Source organism: Dendrobates tinctorius, unplaced genomic scaffold, assembly GCF_039654945.1.
Source record: "Dendrobates tinctorius isolate UK_male_01 unplaced genomic scaffold, ASM3965494v1 ptg000126l, whole genome shotgun sequence".
Classification (NCBI taxonomy): domain Eukaryota; kingdom Metazoa; phylum Chordata; class Amphibia; order Anura; family Dendrobatidae; genus Dendrobates; species Dendrobates tinctorius.
The window spans coordinates 16,705,550-16,722,117 of NW_027361794.1; the positions used below are offsets into that span (position 1 = coordinate 16,705,550).

At 45.5% G+C, this 16,568-nt stretch overlaps 1 protein-coding gene across 2 annotated transcripts in view; it reads right to left on the bottom strand.

The window, feature by feature from the left end:
• LOC141047049 (uncharacterized) overlaps positions 1-10,669 on the bottom strand; it is a 71,598-nt gene extending 60,929 nt beyond the window's left edge. For both annotated transcript variants that reach the window (XM_073541979.1, XM_073541978.1), the window contains exon 1: positions 10,536-10,669. The gene's annotated coding sequence lies outside the window, so the exon portion shown is untranslated. The remainder of the gene's footprint in view (positions 1-10,535) is intronic.
• Between the last annotated feature and the right edge of the window lie 5,899 nt (positions 10,670-16,568).

The window sequence follows — 16,568 nt, forward strand, 5'->3', positions numbered from 1 at the left end:
ATGTAAATTACAGACGCCTCTCATCTTTTTAAGTGGTGGAACTTGCACTATTGCTGACTGACTAAATACTTTTTTTCCCCACTGTATACTGCATAAAAGGCATAATGGGGGCATTACACTGTGTGGGGGGCATCATATATACTGCATAAGGGGCATAATGGGGGCATTACACTGTGTGGGGGGCATCATATATACTGCATAAGGGGCATAATGGGGGCAATACACTGTGTGGGGGCATCATATATACTGCATAAGGGGCATAATGGGGGCATTACACTGTGTGGGGGCATCATATATACTGCATAAGGGGCATAATGGAGGCATTACACTGCGTTGGGGCATAATATATACTGCATAAGGGGCTTAATGGGGCATTACGCTGTGTGGGGGCATCATATATACTGAATAAGGGGCATAAAGGGGGCATTACACTGTGTGCGGGCCAGGGCTGTGGAGTTGGAGTCGGAGTCGTGGAGTCGGAGTTAGTTTTGGTTGGAGTCGGAAGAAATGTACCGACTCCGACTCCAGCTTTTAAAAAAAATGTATTAATATTTCATAATTGAACTTTCATATGAATTTTATAAATGTTACTCAAATATATATGTTCTATCAAACTATGAACAACAGTGATAAGCAGTTCTGCTGGAGATAGAGACATTTCTTACTTCTTGTGTGTCACTGTTCTCCACTGCCCTTATCTAATCTTATACTTGGTTAACCTCATGCTGCCCCAACCCCCCTACTTACAATGTATGAAACTGAAAGTGAAAATGTGTTGCAAATTCTTAGTAGTAAAGCTCCTCCTCTAGACTAGATCATACTAGGTGTGCGTCTTCCAAGCATCTCACAGCTGCCTGCTACTCAGAAGAGGAAGACTGTAAGAAGTATTATCCTTTCAACAAACTTTGCATCAGTTAACTGTGAGTACATGAGGAATAATAACAGTATTACTGACCACTATATCAGTTGTACGACCTGGCAATAATTTTGTACAATTGTTTTTAGGAAAAACAATTGTCATTTGGATTGTGAATGCAGAATTAAAAACCTGAGAATGTCAAAGAAGCATCACATTAAATCAGCTGTATTTGAACATTTCACCATCACTCAAGATAGAAAACATTATGTCTGTCAGTGTATGACAAATGATCCAGACGAAAACAAATGCTGTGAAGCCAAGATGAGTGCATATTCAGGCAAAGATAAAAATGCTCCTACCAGAGCTTCTAATCTAAAGAGACATTTACAGCGCTTTCATCCAGAAGTACTGAAAGCAGTGGATGAGAAAGACTGCATCCAAACCAATGAACCAGTGCCCAGCTCTTCCAGCCAAACAATGGAGCAGAGAACTTTGCAGCCATCAGTTGCAAGATATTTTGCCAGTGACAAAGACAGTAGATACATTTAAAAAACAGATCATAGAGCTTGTTGTAAAGGATAGTGTGCCTATTTCATTATTTTCACGACCAACTTTTATGTGTCCGAATGGGGAAATGGCCCGCAAGCTTGGTGTTTCTCTGGAGAGAGAGAGTATTAGAAAATTAGTAATCGAAGAAGCTTTTAAACAAAAGGAAGAACTTAAAAAAACTCTCAAGGGACACTTTCTGTTTCTTAAAATGGATGCCTGCACACGTCACAGAGTGAACTATTTTGCCATCAATGTCCGATTTGTTTGTGACAAAAATGAAATAGTTACCAAGACATTGGCAGTAAAAGACACCAAAGCTCATCACACCAGTGAGTTTCTCCAGGTCTTGGTGGAAAAGGTTCTGCAAGACTATGAACTTAAAAAAGAGCAAGTTCTTTCTGTCGTAACTGACAATGCTTCAAATATGATAAGTACTATTAAGCTAATGAATGAGAGTAATGATGGTGACCAGCAGCTAGAAGAACATTCTGGGTCCACAGACACAGAAATGTTTGAAATAGAGGAACACAGTATTGTAACTGAGGAGCAAACTGAAGTTGCTTCAGATGAACAGCAACATGATAGTTTAGATGATCTTGTTGAAACTGTGTCAATATGATCTTTCATTCATCACATGCGCTGTGTTGTGCATACGCTACAGCTGGCTATAAGAGACAGTCTGCAAGAAGGACATGCTGCTGCACTGATTGGCAAGGTGAGAAAATTGGCTACTGTTGCCAGAACCCCTAAAGTTGACTCAATTTTGAAGAGACGTGCTGGAAAAGGGGCAATTATTGATCAAGCCACACGATGGGGCAGTACTTACTTAATGATTCAGCGCTTGGTTGAACTGAAAACCTTTCTTGTAGACATGGCTAACCCTCAACTGACGCTAAATGAAAGTCAGTGGAATCAGGTGACTGAGCTGGAAAAATTGCTAGAGCACCCATTTACAGTGACTAAAAAACTACAAGCAGAGGACTTAACTCCAGGTATTTTCTTAAAGGAGTGGAAGAACCTAATGTTTCGCCTGTCCCAAAGAGGAGGGTTAATTGCAAGTGGCATTGCTACATCAATGAAACGGAGAGAGGAGCTACTATTACAAAATAACATTCTTTTGGCAGCTGTTTATGTAGACCCAATGCATCGGATTCTTCTAGATGATCAACAGCTAAGTAAAGGAAAAGAAGCTCTGTTTGAAATAGCAGTAAGGATGAAAGGGTTGCAGAACAGTCAGGAGGAACAAGAAGAATTTGGTCGTCCTGCCACATCTTCACCCTCATCATCAACTGATGAAGAATTTAATTTAGAAAAATATTTGGATCACAAGGACCTTGCAAAGCGTTCCCGCATAGAATAAGAGTCATCCCCATCAAGGAACACAGCCAGTACATTTCAGCAGAATTTTTCATGTGCACTAAAAGAAATTGAGAAATTTGACCGTTCATCAAAAATAACAGTGCAACAAGCGATTCCTCTGTATCCTGACATTGTCAGAGATGTTGCCCGAGTGGTTACTGCTTTGCCACCAACACAAGTTAGTGTAGAGAGGTTGTTCTCTGCTCTCAAAATAATTAGATCAGATTTGAGGGCATCCATGAAGGAGGATCTGACAGAGGCAATACTTTTTCTGAGGACAAATTTATAGATTTCTTCTTATTAACTGTATAAAAGTGTTTATTGCATATTTACTTACAGTTTAGAAAAGTTAATAAAAGTTATTTGCTATATTCTAATTGTATTCTAATAAATGTAGTTTTTGCTCTAAGTGGTCTGATTACTTATATGATGGTGAGAAACTGAATAAGCACGATGTTTAATATTTTACAACAGTAAATTTGTTGTTATGAATTGGCCATTTATGAAGGAGTCGGAGTCGGAGCCTGATAAAATCCAGGAGTCGGAACTGTGGCTTACCGACTCCACAGCCCTGGTGGGGGCATCATATATACTGCATAAGGGGCATTACACTGTGTGGGGGCATCATATATACTGCATAAGGGGCATTACACTGTGTGGGGGCATCATATATACTGCATAAGGGGCATAATGGGGACATTACACTGTGTGGGGGCATCATATAGACTGCATAAGGGGCGTAATGGGGGCATTACACTGTGTGGGGGCATCATATAGACTGCATAAGGGGCGTAATGGGGGCATTACACTGTGTGGAGGCATCAAATATACTGCATAAGGGGCATAATGGGGGCACTACACTGTGTGAGGGCATCAAATATACTGCATAAGGGGCATAATGGGGGCATTACACTGTGTGGGGGCATCATATATACTGTATAAGGGGCATAATGGGGGCATTACACTGTGTGGGGGCATCATATATACTGCATAAGGGGCATAATGGGGGCATTACACTGTGTGGGGGCATCATATATACTGCATAAGGGGCATAATGGGGGCATTACACTGTGTGGGGGCATCATATATACTGCATAAGGGGCATAATGGGGGCATTACACTGTGTGGGGGCATCATATAGACTGCATAAAGGGCATAATGGGGGCATTACACTGTGTGGAGGCATCATATATACTGCATAAGGGGCATAATGGGGGCACTACACTGTGTGGGGGCATCATATATACTGCATAAGGGGCATAATGGGGACATTACACTGTGTGGGGGCATCATATACTGCATAAGGGGCATAATGGGGGCACTACACTGTGTGGGGGCATCATATAAACTGCATAAGGGGCATAATGGGGGCATTACACTGTGTGGGGGCATCATATATACTGCATAAGGGGCATAATGGGGGCATTACACTGAGGGGGGAATCATATATACTGCATAAGGGGCATAATGGAGGCATTACACTGTGTGGGGGCATCATATTTACTGCATAAGGGGCATAATGGGGGCATTACACTGCATAAGGGGCATAATGGGGGCATTACACTGTGTGGGGGCATCATATATACTGCATAACGGGCATAATGGGGGCATTACACTGTGTGGGGGCATCATATAAACTGTATAAGGGGCATAATGGAGGCATTACACTGTGTGGGGGCATCATATAAACTGCATAAGGGGCATAATGGGAGCATTACACTGTGTGGGGGCATCATATATACTGCATAAGGGGCATAATGGGGGCATTATACTGTGTGGGGGCATCATATATACTGCATAAGGGGCATAATGGGGGCATTACACTGTGAGGGGGGAATCATATATACTGCATAAGGGGCATTAGGCTGTGTGGGGGCATCATATATACTGCATAAGGGGCATAATGGGGGCATTACACTGTGGAGGCATCATATATACTGCATAAGGGGCATAATGGGGGCATTACACTGTGTGGGGGCATCATATATACTGTATAAGGGGCATAATGGGGGCATTACACTGTGTGGGGGCATCATATAAACTGCATAAGGGGCATAATGGGGGCATTACACTGTGTGGGGGCATCATATATACTGCATAAGGGGCATAATGGGGGCATTATACTGTGTGGGCCATCATATACAGTCATGGCCAAAAGTATTGACACCCCTGCAATTCTGTCAGATAATATTCAGTTTCTTCCTGAAAATGATTGCAAACACAAATTCTTTGGTATTATTATCTTCAATTAATTTGTCTTAAATGAAAAAACACAAAAGAGAATGAAGCAAAAAGCAAAACATTGATCATTTCACACAAAACTCCAAAAATGGGCCGGACAAAAGTATTGGCACCCTCAGCCTAATACTTGGTTGCACAACCTTTAGCCAAAATAACTGCGACCAACCGCTTCCGGTAACCATCAATGAGTTTCTTACAATGCTCTGCTGGAATTTTAGACCATTCTTCTTTGGCAAACTACTCCAGGTCCCTGATATTTGAAGGGTGCCTTCTCCAAACTGCCATTTTTAGATCTCTCCACAGGTGTTCTATAGGATTCAGTTCTGGACTCATTGCTGGCCACCTTAGAAGTCTCCAGTGCTTTCTCTCAAACCATTTTTGCTTTTTGAAGTGTGTTTTGGGTTATTGTCCTGCTGGAAGACCCATGACCTCTGAGGTAGACCCAGCTTTCTCACACTGGGCCTTAAATTATGCTGCAAAATTTGTTGGTAGTCTTCTGACTTCATAATGCCATGCACACGGTCAAGCAGTCCAGTGCCAGAGGCAGCAAAGCAACCCCAAAACATCAGGGAACCTCCGCCATGTTTGACTGTAGGGACCGTGTACTTTTCTTTGAATGCCTCTTTTTTCTCCTGTAAACTCTATGTTGATGCTTTTGCCCTAAAAGCTCTACTTTTGACTCATCTGACCAGAGAACATTCTTCCAAAATGTTTTAGGCTTTTTCAGGTAAGTTTTGGCAAACTCCAGCCTGGCTTTTTTATGTCTCGGGGTAAGAAGTGAAGTCTTCCTGGGTCTCCTACCATACAGTCCCTTTTCATTCAGATGCCGACGGATAGTACGGGTTGACACCGTTGTACTCTCGGACTGCAGGGCAGCTTGAACTTGTTTGGATGTTAGTGGAGGTTCTTTATCCAACATCCGCACAATCTTGTGTTGAAATCTCTTGTCAATTTTTCTTTTCCGTCCACATCTAGGGAGGTTAGCCACAGTGCCATGGGCTTTAAACTTCTTGATGACACTGCGCACGGTAGACACAGGAACATTCTGGTCTTTGGAGATGGACTTGTAGCCTTGAGATTGCTCATGCTTCCTCACAATTTGGTTTCTCAAGTCCTCAGACAGTTCTTTGGTCTTCTTTCTTTTCTCCATGCTCAATGTGGTACGCACAAGGACACAGGACAGAGGTTGAGTCAACTTTAATCCATGTCAACTGGCTGCAAGTGTGATTTAGTTATTGCCAACACCTGTTAGGTGCCACAGATAAGTTATAGGTGCTGTTAATTACACAAATTAGAGAAGCATCACATGATTTTTCGAACAGTGCCAATACTTTTGTCCACCCTCTTTTTTATGTTTGGTGTGGAATTATGTCCAATTTGGCTTTAGGACAATTCTTTTTGTGTTTTTTCATTTAAGACAAATTAAATGAAGATAATAATACCAAAGAATTTGTGTTTGCAATCATTTTCAGGAAGAAACTGAGTATTATCTGACAGAATTGCAGGGGTGTCAATACATTTGGCCATGACTGTATACTGCATAAGGGGCATAATGGGGGCATTATACTGTGTGGGGGGCATCATATATACTGCATAAGGGGCATAATGGGGGCATTACACTGTGTGGGGGGCATCATATATACTGTATAAGGGGCATAATGGGAGCATTACACTGTGTGGGGGCATCATATATACTGTATAAGGGGCATAATGGGGGCATTACACTGTGTGGGGGGCATCATACAGTGGGGCAAAAAAGTATTTAGTCAGTCAGCAATAGTGCAAGTTCCACCACTTAAAAAGATGAGAGGCGTCTGTAATTTACATCATAGGTAGACCTCAACTATGGGAGACAAACTGAGAAAAAAAAATCCAGAAAATCACATTGTCTGTTTTTTTTTTTCATTTTATTTGCATATTATGGTGAAAAATAAGTATTTGGTCAGAAACAGGCAATCAAGATTTCTGGCTCTCACAGACCTGTAACTTCTTAAGAGTCTCCTCTTTCCTCCACTCATTACCTGTAGTAATGGCACCTGTTTAAACTTGTTATCAGTATAAAAAGACACCTGTGCACACCCTCAAACAGTCTGACTCCAAACTCCACTATGGTGAAGACCAAAGAGCTGTCAAAGGACACCAGAAACAAAATTGTAGCCCTGCACCAGGCTGGGAAGACTGAATCTGCAATAGCCAACCAGCTTGGAATGAAGAAATCAACTGTGGGAGCAATAATTAGAAAATGGAAGACATACAAGACCACTGATAATCTCCCTCGATCTGGTGCTCCACGCAAAATCCCATCCCGTGGGGTCAGAATGATCACAAGAACGGTGAGCAAAAATCCCAGAACCACGCGGGGGGGACCTAGTGAATGAACTGCAGAGAGCTGGGACCAATGTAACAAGGCCTACCATAAGTAACACACTACGCCACCATGGACTCAGATCCTGCAGTGCCAGACGTGTCCCACTGCTTAAGCCTGTACATGTCCGGGCCCGTCTGAAGTTTGCTAGAGAGCATTTGGATGATCCAGAGGAGTTTTGGGAGAATGTCCTATGGTCTGATGAAACCAAACTGGAACTGTTTGGTAGAAACACAACTTGTCGTGTTTGGAGGAAAAAGAATACTGAGTTGCATCCATCAAACACCATACCTACTGTAAAGCATGGTGGTGGAAACATCATGCTTTGGGGCTGTTTCTCTGCAAAGGGGCCAGGACGACTGATCCGGGTACATGAAAGAATGAATGGGGCCATGTATCGTGAGATTTTGAGTGCAAACCTCCTTCCATCAGCAAGGGCATTGAAGATGAAACGTGGCTGGGTCTTTCAACATGACAATGATCCAAAGCACACCGCCAGGGCAACGAAGGAGTGGCTTCGTAAGAAGCATTTCAAGGTCCTGGAGTGGCCTAGCCAGTCTCCAGATCTCAACCCTATAGAAAACCTTTGGAGGGAGTTGAAAGTCCGTGTTGCCAAGCGAAAAGCCAAAAACATCACTGCTCTAGAGGAGATCTGCATGGAGGAATGGGCCAACATACCAACAACAGTGTGTGGCAACCTTGTGAAGACTTACAGAAAACGTTTGACCTCTGTCATTGCCAACAAAGGATATATCACAAAGTATTGAGATGAAATTTTGTTTCTGACCAAATACTTATTTTCCACCATGATATGCAAATAAAATGAAAAAAAAACAGACAATGTGATTTTCTGGATTTTTTTTTCTCAGTTTGTCTCCCATAGTTGAGGTCTACCTATGACGTAAATTACAGACGCCTCTCATCTTTTTAAGTGGTGGAACTTGCACTATTGCTGACTGACTAAATACTTTTTTTCCCCACTGTATATACTGCATAAGGGGCATAATGGAGGCATTACACTGTGTGGGGCATATATACTGAATAAGGGGCATAATGGGGGGATTACACTGTGTGGGGCATATATACTGAATAAGGGGCATAATGGGGACATTATACTGTGTGGGGGCATCATATATACAGCATAAGGGGTATAATGGGGGCATTACACTGTGTGGGGGGCATCATATATACTGTATAAGGGGCATAATGGGGGCATTACACTGTGGGGGCATCATATATACTGTATAAGGGGCATAATGGGGGCATTACACTGTGTGGGGGGCATCATATATACTGCATAAGGGGCATAATGGAGGCATTACACTGTGTGGGGCATATATAGTGAATAAGGGGCATAATGGGGGCATTACACTGTGTGGGGCATATATACTGAATAAGGGGCATAATGGGGGCATTACACTGTGTGGGGCATCATATATACTGCATAAGGGGCATAATGGGGGCATTACACTGTGTGGGGCATCATGTATACTGAATAAGGGGCATAATGGGGGCATTATACTGTGTGGAGGCATCATATATACTGCATAAGGGGCATAATGGGGGCATTACACTGTGTGGGGGCATCATATATACTGCATAAGGGGCATAATGGGGACATTATACTGTGTGGGGGCATCATATATACTGCATAAGGGGCATAATGGGGGCATTACACTGTGTGGGGCAAATATACTGAATAAGGGGCATAATGGGGGCATTACACTGTGTGGGGCATATATACTGAATAAGGGGCATAATGGGGACATTATACTGTGTGGGGGCATCATATATACAGCATAAGGGGTATAATGGGGGCATTACACTGTGTGGGGGGCATCATATATACTGTATAAGGGGCATAATGGGGGCATTACACTGTGGGGGCATCATATATACTGTATAAGGGGCATAATGGGGGCATTACACTGTGTGGGGGGCATCATATATACTGCATGAGGGGCATAATGGAGGCATTACACTGTGTGGGGCATATATAGTGAATAAGGGGCATAATGGGGGCATTACACTGTGTGGGGCATCATGTATACTGAATAAGGGGCATAATGGGGGCATTATACTGTGTGGGGGCATCATATATACTGCATAAGGGGCATAATGGGGGCATTACACTGTGTGGGGGCATTATATATACTGCATAAGGGGCATAATGGGGACATTACACTGTGTGGGGCATCATGTATACTGAATAAGGGGCATAATGGGGGCATTATACTGTGTGGAGGCATCATATATACTGCATAAGGGGCATAATGGGGGCATTACACTGTGTGGGGGCATCATATATACTGCATAAGGGGCATAATGGGGACATTATACTGTGTGGGGGCATCATATATACTGCATAAGGGGCATAATGGGGGCATTACACTGTGTGGGGCAAATATACTGAATAAGGGGCATAATGGGGGCATTACACTGTGTGGGGCATATATACTGAATAAGGGGCATAATGGGGACATTATACTGTGTGGGGGCATCATATATACAGCATAAGGGGTATAATGGGGGCATTACACTGTGTGGGGGGCATCATATATACTGTATAAGGGGCATAATGGGGGCATTACACTGTGGGGGCATCATATATACTGTATAAGGGGCATAATGGGGGCATTACACTGTGTGGGGGGCATCATATATACTGCATGAGGGGCATAATGGAGGCATTACACTGTGTGGGGCATATATAGTGAATAAGGGGCATAATGGGGGCATTACACTGTGTGGGGCATCATGTATACTGAATAAGGGGCATAATGGGGGCATTATACTGTGTGGGGGCATCATATATACTGCATAAGGGGCATAATGGGGGCATTACACTGTGTGGGGGCATCATATATACTGCATAAGGGGCATAATGGGGACATTATACTGTGTGGGGGCATCATATATACTGCATAAGGGGCATAATGGGGGCATTACACTGTGTGGGGCAAATATACTGAATAAGAGGCATAATGGGGGCATTATACTGTGTGAGGCCAAGAAAGGGGCCCTGTACTACGAGAACAATCCGTCTCCTCCCTTTCTGTCTTCCATAATTGGGTGGTATGTGTCTATTACATTAAACAAAACAAAAACACAATGATTCTCATAAAGTGGCAGCAAAAATAAAGGGGAGCCTCCAGCACTTACCTCCACCCGCAGAGCCGCACTCCACATATATGGCTATTCTGTGCGCACAGGACCTGTGAAGAGGTCACAGGAGGGGAGGAGTCAGGGGTCACATGATCAGAGCCTCAGTGAATGATATCTGGAGTGCAGACTAGTGATGGGAAATTTGGCTCTTTTTGGTGATCCGGCTAATTCGGCTCCACTCACCATAAAGAGCCGGCTCTTTTTTTTAAAATAGATGTTCGTTTTCCACAGTCATCATTCTAGGTCTTTGCCTGTTAAGTTAGAGCCTCATTATACCCCTGTATAAGGATCTAGTGACGCAGCGTAGACTGTTATTCAGCATTGCTGTTTCCTCAGATTGTCAGCTCTTGTGATCAGGCCCCTGCTCCTCGCTCCGGTCTCTCCTGTACAGTGAGACCTCATTATACCCCTGTATAAGGATCTAGTGACGCAGTGTAGACTGCTATTCAGCATTGCTGTTTCCTCAGATTGTCAGCTCTTGTGATCAGGCCCCTGCTCCTCGCTTCGGTCTCTCCTGTACAGTGAGGCCTCATTATACCCCTGTATAAGGATCTAGGGACGCAGTGTAGACTGTTATTCAGCATTGCTGTTTCCTCAGATTGTCAGCTCTTGTGATCAGGCCCCTGCTCCTCGCTTCGGTCTCTCCTGTACAGTGACGCCTCATTATACCCCTGTATAAGGATCTAGTGACGCAGTGTAGACTGTTATTCAGCATTGCTGTTTCCTCAGATTGTCAGCTCTTGTGATCAGGCCCCTGCTCCTCGCTCCGGTCTCTCCTGTACAGTGAGGCCTCATTATACCCCTGTATAAGGATCTAGGGACGCAGTGTAGACTGTTATTCAGCATTGCTGTTTCCTCAGATTGTCAGCTCTTGTGATCAGGACCCTGCTCCTCGCTCCGGTCTCTCCTGTACAGTGAGTCCTCATTATACCCCTGTATAAGGATCTAGTGACACAGTGTAGACTGTTATTCAGCATTGCTGTTTCCTCAGATTGTCAGCTCTTGTGATCAGGCCCCTGCTCCTCACTCCACTCTCTCCTGTACAGTGAGGCCTCGTTATATCCCTGTATTAGGATCTAGTGACGCAGTGTAGACTGTTATACAGCATTGCTGTTTCCTCAGATTGTCAGCTCTTGTGATCAGGCCGCTGCTCCTCGCTCCGTCCTCTCCTGTACAGTGAAGCCTCATTATACCCCTGTATAAGGATCTAGTGACGCAGTGTAGACTGTTATTCAGCATTGTTGTCTCCTCAGATTGTCAGCTCTTGTGATCAGGCCCCTGCTCCTCGCTCCGGTCTCTCCTGTACAGTGAGGCCTCATTATACTCCTGTATAAGGATCTAGTGACGCAGTGTAGACTGTTATTCAGCATTGCTGTTTCCTCAGATTGCCAGCTCTTGTAATCAGGCCCCTGCTCCTCGCTCCGGTCTCTCCTGTACAGTGAGGCCTCATTATACCCCTGTATAAGGATCTAGTGACGCAGTGTAGACTATTATTCAGCATTGCTGTTTCCTCAGATTGTCAGCTCTTGTGATCAGGCCCCTGCTCCTCGCTCCAGTCTCTCCAGTATAGTGCGGCCTCATTATACCCCTGTATAAGAATCTAGTGACGCAGTGTAGACTGTTATTCAGCATTGCTGTGTCCTCAGATTGTCAGCTCTTGTGATCAGGCCCCTGCTCCTCGCTCCAGTCTCTCCAGTACAGTGCGGCCTCATTATACCCCTGTATAAGGATCTAGTGACGCAGTGTAGACTGTTATTCAGCATTGCTGTTTCCTCAGATTGTCAGCTCTTGTGATCAGGCCCCAGCTCCTCGCTCCGGTCTCTCCTGTACAGTGAGGCCTCATTATATCCCTGTATTAGGATCTAGTGACGCAGTGTAGACTGTTATTAAGCATTGCTGTTTCCTCAGATTGTCAGCTCTTGTGATCAGGCCCCTGCTCCTCGCTCCGGTCTCTCCTGTACAATGAGGCCTCATTATACCCCTGTATAAGGATCTAGTGACGCAGTGTAGACTGTTATTCAGCATTACTGTTTCCTCAGATTGTCAGCTCTTGTGATCAGGCCCCTGCTCCTCGCTCCGGTCTCTCCTGTACAGTGAGGCCTCATTATACCCCTGTATAAGGATCTAGTGACGCAGTGTAGACTGTTATTCAGCATTACTGTTTCCTCAGATTGTCAGCTCTTGTGATCAGGCCCCTGCTCCTCGCTCCGGTCTCTCCTGTACAGTGAGGCCTCATTATACCCCTGTATAAGGATCTAGTGACGCAGTGTAGACTGTTATTCAGCATTGCTGTTTCCTCAGATTGTCAGCTCTTGTGATCAGGCCCCTGCTCCTCGCTCCGGTCTCTCCTGTACAGTGAGGCCTCATTATACCCCTGTATAAGGATCTAGTGACGCAGTGTAGACTGTTATTCAGCATTGCTGTTTCCTCAGATTGTCAGCTCTTGTGATCAGGCCCCTGCTCCTCGCTCCGGTCTCTCCTGTACAGTGAGGCCTCATTATACCCCTGTATAAGGATCTAGTGACGCAGTGTAGACTGTTATTCAGCATTGCTGTTTCCTCAGATTGTCAGCTCTTGTAATCAGGCCCCTGCTCCTCGCTCCGGTCTCTCCTGTACAGTGCGGCCTCATTATACCCCTGTATAAGGATCTAGTGAAGCAGTGTAGACTGTTATTCAGCATTGCTGTTTCCTCAGATTATCAGCTCTTGTGATCAGGCCCCAGCTCCTCGCTCCGGTCTCTCCTGTACAGTGAGGCCTCATTATACCCCTGTATAATGATCTAGTGACGCAGTGTAGACTGTTATTCAGCATTGCTGTTTCCTCAGATTGTCAGCTCTTGTGAACAGGCCCCTGCTCCTCGCTCCGGTCTCTCCTGTACAGTGAGGCCTCATAATACCCCTGTATAAGGATCTAGTGACGCAGTGTAGACTGTTATTCAGCATTGCTGTTTCCTCAGATTGTCAGCTCTTGTGATCAGGCCTCTGCTCCTCGCTCCGGTCTCTCCTGTACAGTGAGGCCTCATTATACCCCTGTATAAGGATATAGTGACGCAGTGTAGACTGTTATTCAGCATTGCTGTTTCCTCAGATTGTCAGCTCTTGTGATCAGGCCCCAGCTCCTCGCTCCGGTCTCTCCTGTACAGTGAGGCCTCATTATACCCCTGTATTAGGATCTAGTGACGCAGTGTAGACTGCTATTCAGCATTGCTGTTTCCTCAGATTGTCAGCTCTTGTGATCAGGCCCCTGCTCCTCGCTCCACTCTCTCCTGTACAGTGAGGCCTCGTGATATCCCTGTATTAGGATCTAGTGACGCAGTGTAGACTGTTATTCAGCATTGCTTTTTCCTCAGATTGTCAGCTCTTGTGATCAGGCCTCTGCTCCTCGCTCCGGTCTCTCCAGTGCACTGAGGCCTCATTATACCCCTGTAAAAAGATCTAATGACGCAGTGTAGACTGTTATTCAGCATTGCTGTTTCCTCAGATTGTCAGCTCTTGTGATCAGGCCCCTGCTCCTCGCTCCGGTCTCTCCTGTACAGTGAGGCCTCATTATACCCCTGTATAAGGATCTAGTGACGCAGTGTAGACTGTTATTCAGCATTGCTGTTTCCTCAGATTGTCAGCTCTTGTGATCAGGCCCCTGCTCCTCGCTCCGGTCTCTCCTGTACAGTGACGCCTCATTATACCCCTGTATAAGGATCTAGTGACGCAGTGTAGACTGTTATTCAGCATTGCTGTTTCCTCAGATTGTCAGCTCTTGTGATCAGGCCCCCGCTCCTCGCTCTTGTCTCTCCTGTACAGTGAGGGCCTCATTATACTCCTGTATAAGGATCTAGTGACGCAGAGTAGACTGTTATTCAGCATTGCTGTTTCCTCAGATTGTCAGCTCTTGTGATCAGGCCCCTGCTCCTCGCTCCGGTCTCTCCTGTACAGTGAGGCCTCATTATACCCCTGTATAAGGATCTAGTGACGCAGTGTAGACTGTTATTCAGCATTGCTGTTTCCTCAGATTGTCAGCTCTTGTGATCAGGCCCCAGCTCCTCGCTCCTTGTCTCTCCTGTACAGTGAGGCCTCATTATACCCCTGTATAAGGATCTAGTGACGCAGTCTAGACTGTTATTCAGCATTGCTGTGTCCTCAGATTGTCAGCTCTTGTGATCAGGCCCCTGCTCCTCGCTCCACTCCCTCCTGTACAGTGAGGCCTCGTTATATCCCTGTATTAGGATCTAGTGACGCAGTGTAGACTGTTATTCAGCACTGCTGTTTCCTCAGATTGTCAGCTCTTGTGATCAGGCCCCTGCTCCTCGCTCCACTCTCTCCTGTACAGTGAGGCCTCATTATACCCCTGTATAAGGATCTAGTGACGCAGTGTAGACTGTTATTCAGCATTGCTGTTTCCTCAGATTGTCAGCTCTTGTGATCAGGCCCCTGCTCCTTGCTCCGGTCTCTCCTGTACAGTGAGGCCTCATTATACCCCTGTATAAGGATCTAGTGACGCAGGGTAGACTGTTATTCAGCATTGCTGTGTCCTCAGATTGTCAGCTCTTGTGACCAGGCCCCTGCTCCTCGCTCCGGTCTCTCCTGTACAGTGAGGGCTCATTATACCCCTGTATAAGGATCTAGTGATGCAGTGTAGACTGTTATTCAGCATTGCTGTTTCCTCAGATTGCCAGCTCTTGTGATCAGGCCCCTGCTCCTCGCTCCGGTCTCTCCTATACAGTGCGGCCTCATTATACCCCTGTATAAGGATCTAGTTTTCGCAGTGTAGACCGTTATTCAGCATTGCTGTTTCCTCAGATTGTCAGCTCTTGTGATCAGGCCCCTGCTCCTCGCTCCGGTCTCTCCTGTACAGTGAGGCCTCATTATACCCCTGTATAAGGATCTAGTGACGCAGTGTAGACTGTTATTCAGCATTGCTGTTTCCTCAGATTGTCAGCTCTTGTGATCAAGCCCCTTCTCCTCGCTCCACTCTCTCCTGTACAGTGAGGCCTCGTTATATCCCTGTATTAGGATCTACTGACACAGTGTAGACTGTTATTCAGCATTGCTTTTTCCTCAGATTGTCAGCTCTTGTGATCAAGCCCCTGCTCCTCGCTCCGGTCTCTCCTGTGCACTGAGGCCTCATTATACCCCTGTATAAGGATCTAATGACGCAGTGTAGACTGTTATTCAGCATTGCTGTCTCCTCAGATTGTCAGCTCTTGTGATCAGGCCCCTGCTCCTCGCTCCGGTCTCTCCTGTACAGTGAGGCCTCATTATACCCCTGTATAAGGATCTAGTGAGGCAGTGTAGACTGTTATTCAGCATTGCTGTTTCCTCAGATTGTCAGCTCTTGTGATCAGGCCCCTGCTCCTCGCTCCGTTCTCTCCTGTACAGTGAGGCCTCATTATACCCCTGTATAAGGATCTAGTGACGCAGTGTAGAATGTTATTCAGCATTGCTGTTTCCTCAGATTGTCAGCTCTTGTGATCAGGCCCCTGCTCCTCGCTCCGGTCTCTCCTGTACAGTGAGGCCTCATTATACCGCTGTATAAGGATCTAGTGACGCAGTGTAGACTGTTATTCAGCATTGCTGTTTCCTCAGATTGTCAGCTCTTGTGATCAGGCCCCTGCTCCTCGCTCCGGTCTCTCCTGTACAGTGCGGCCTCATTATACCCCTGTATAAGGATCTAGTGACGTAGTGTAGACTGTTATTCAGCATTGCTGTTTCCTCAGATTGTCAGCTCTTGTGATCAGGCCCCTGCTCCTCGCTCCGGTCTCTCCTGTACAGTGAGGCCTCATTATACACCTGTATAAGGATCTAGTGACGCAGTGTAGACTGTTATTCACCATTGCTGTTTCCTCAGATTGTCAGCTCTTGTGATCAGGCCCCACCTCCTCGCTCTGGTCTCTCCTGTACAGTGAGGCCTCATTATACCCCTGTATTAGGATCTAGTGACGCAGTGTAGACTGTTATTAAGCATTGCTGTTTCCTCAGATTGTCAGCTCTTGTGATCAGGCCCCTGCTCCTCACTCCACTCTCTCCTGTACAGTGA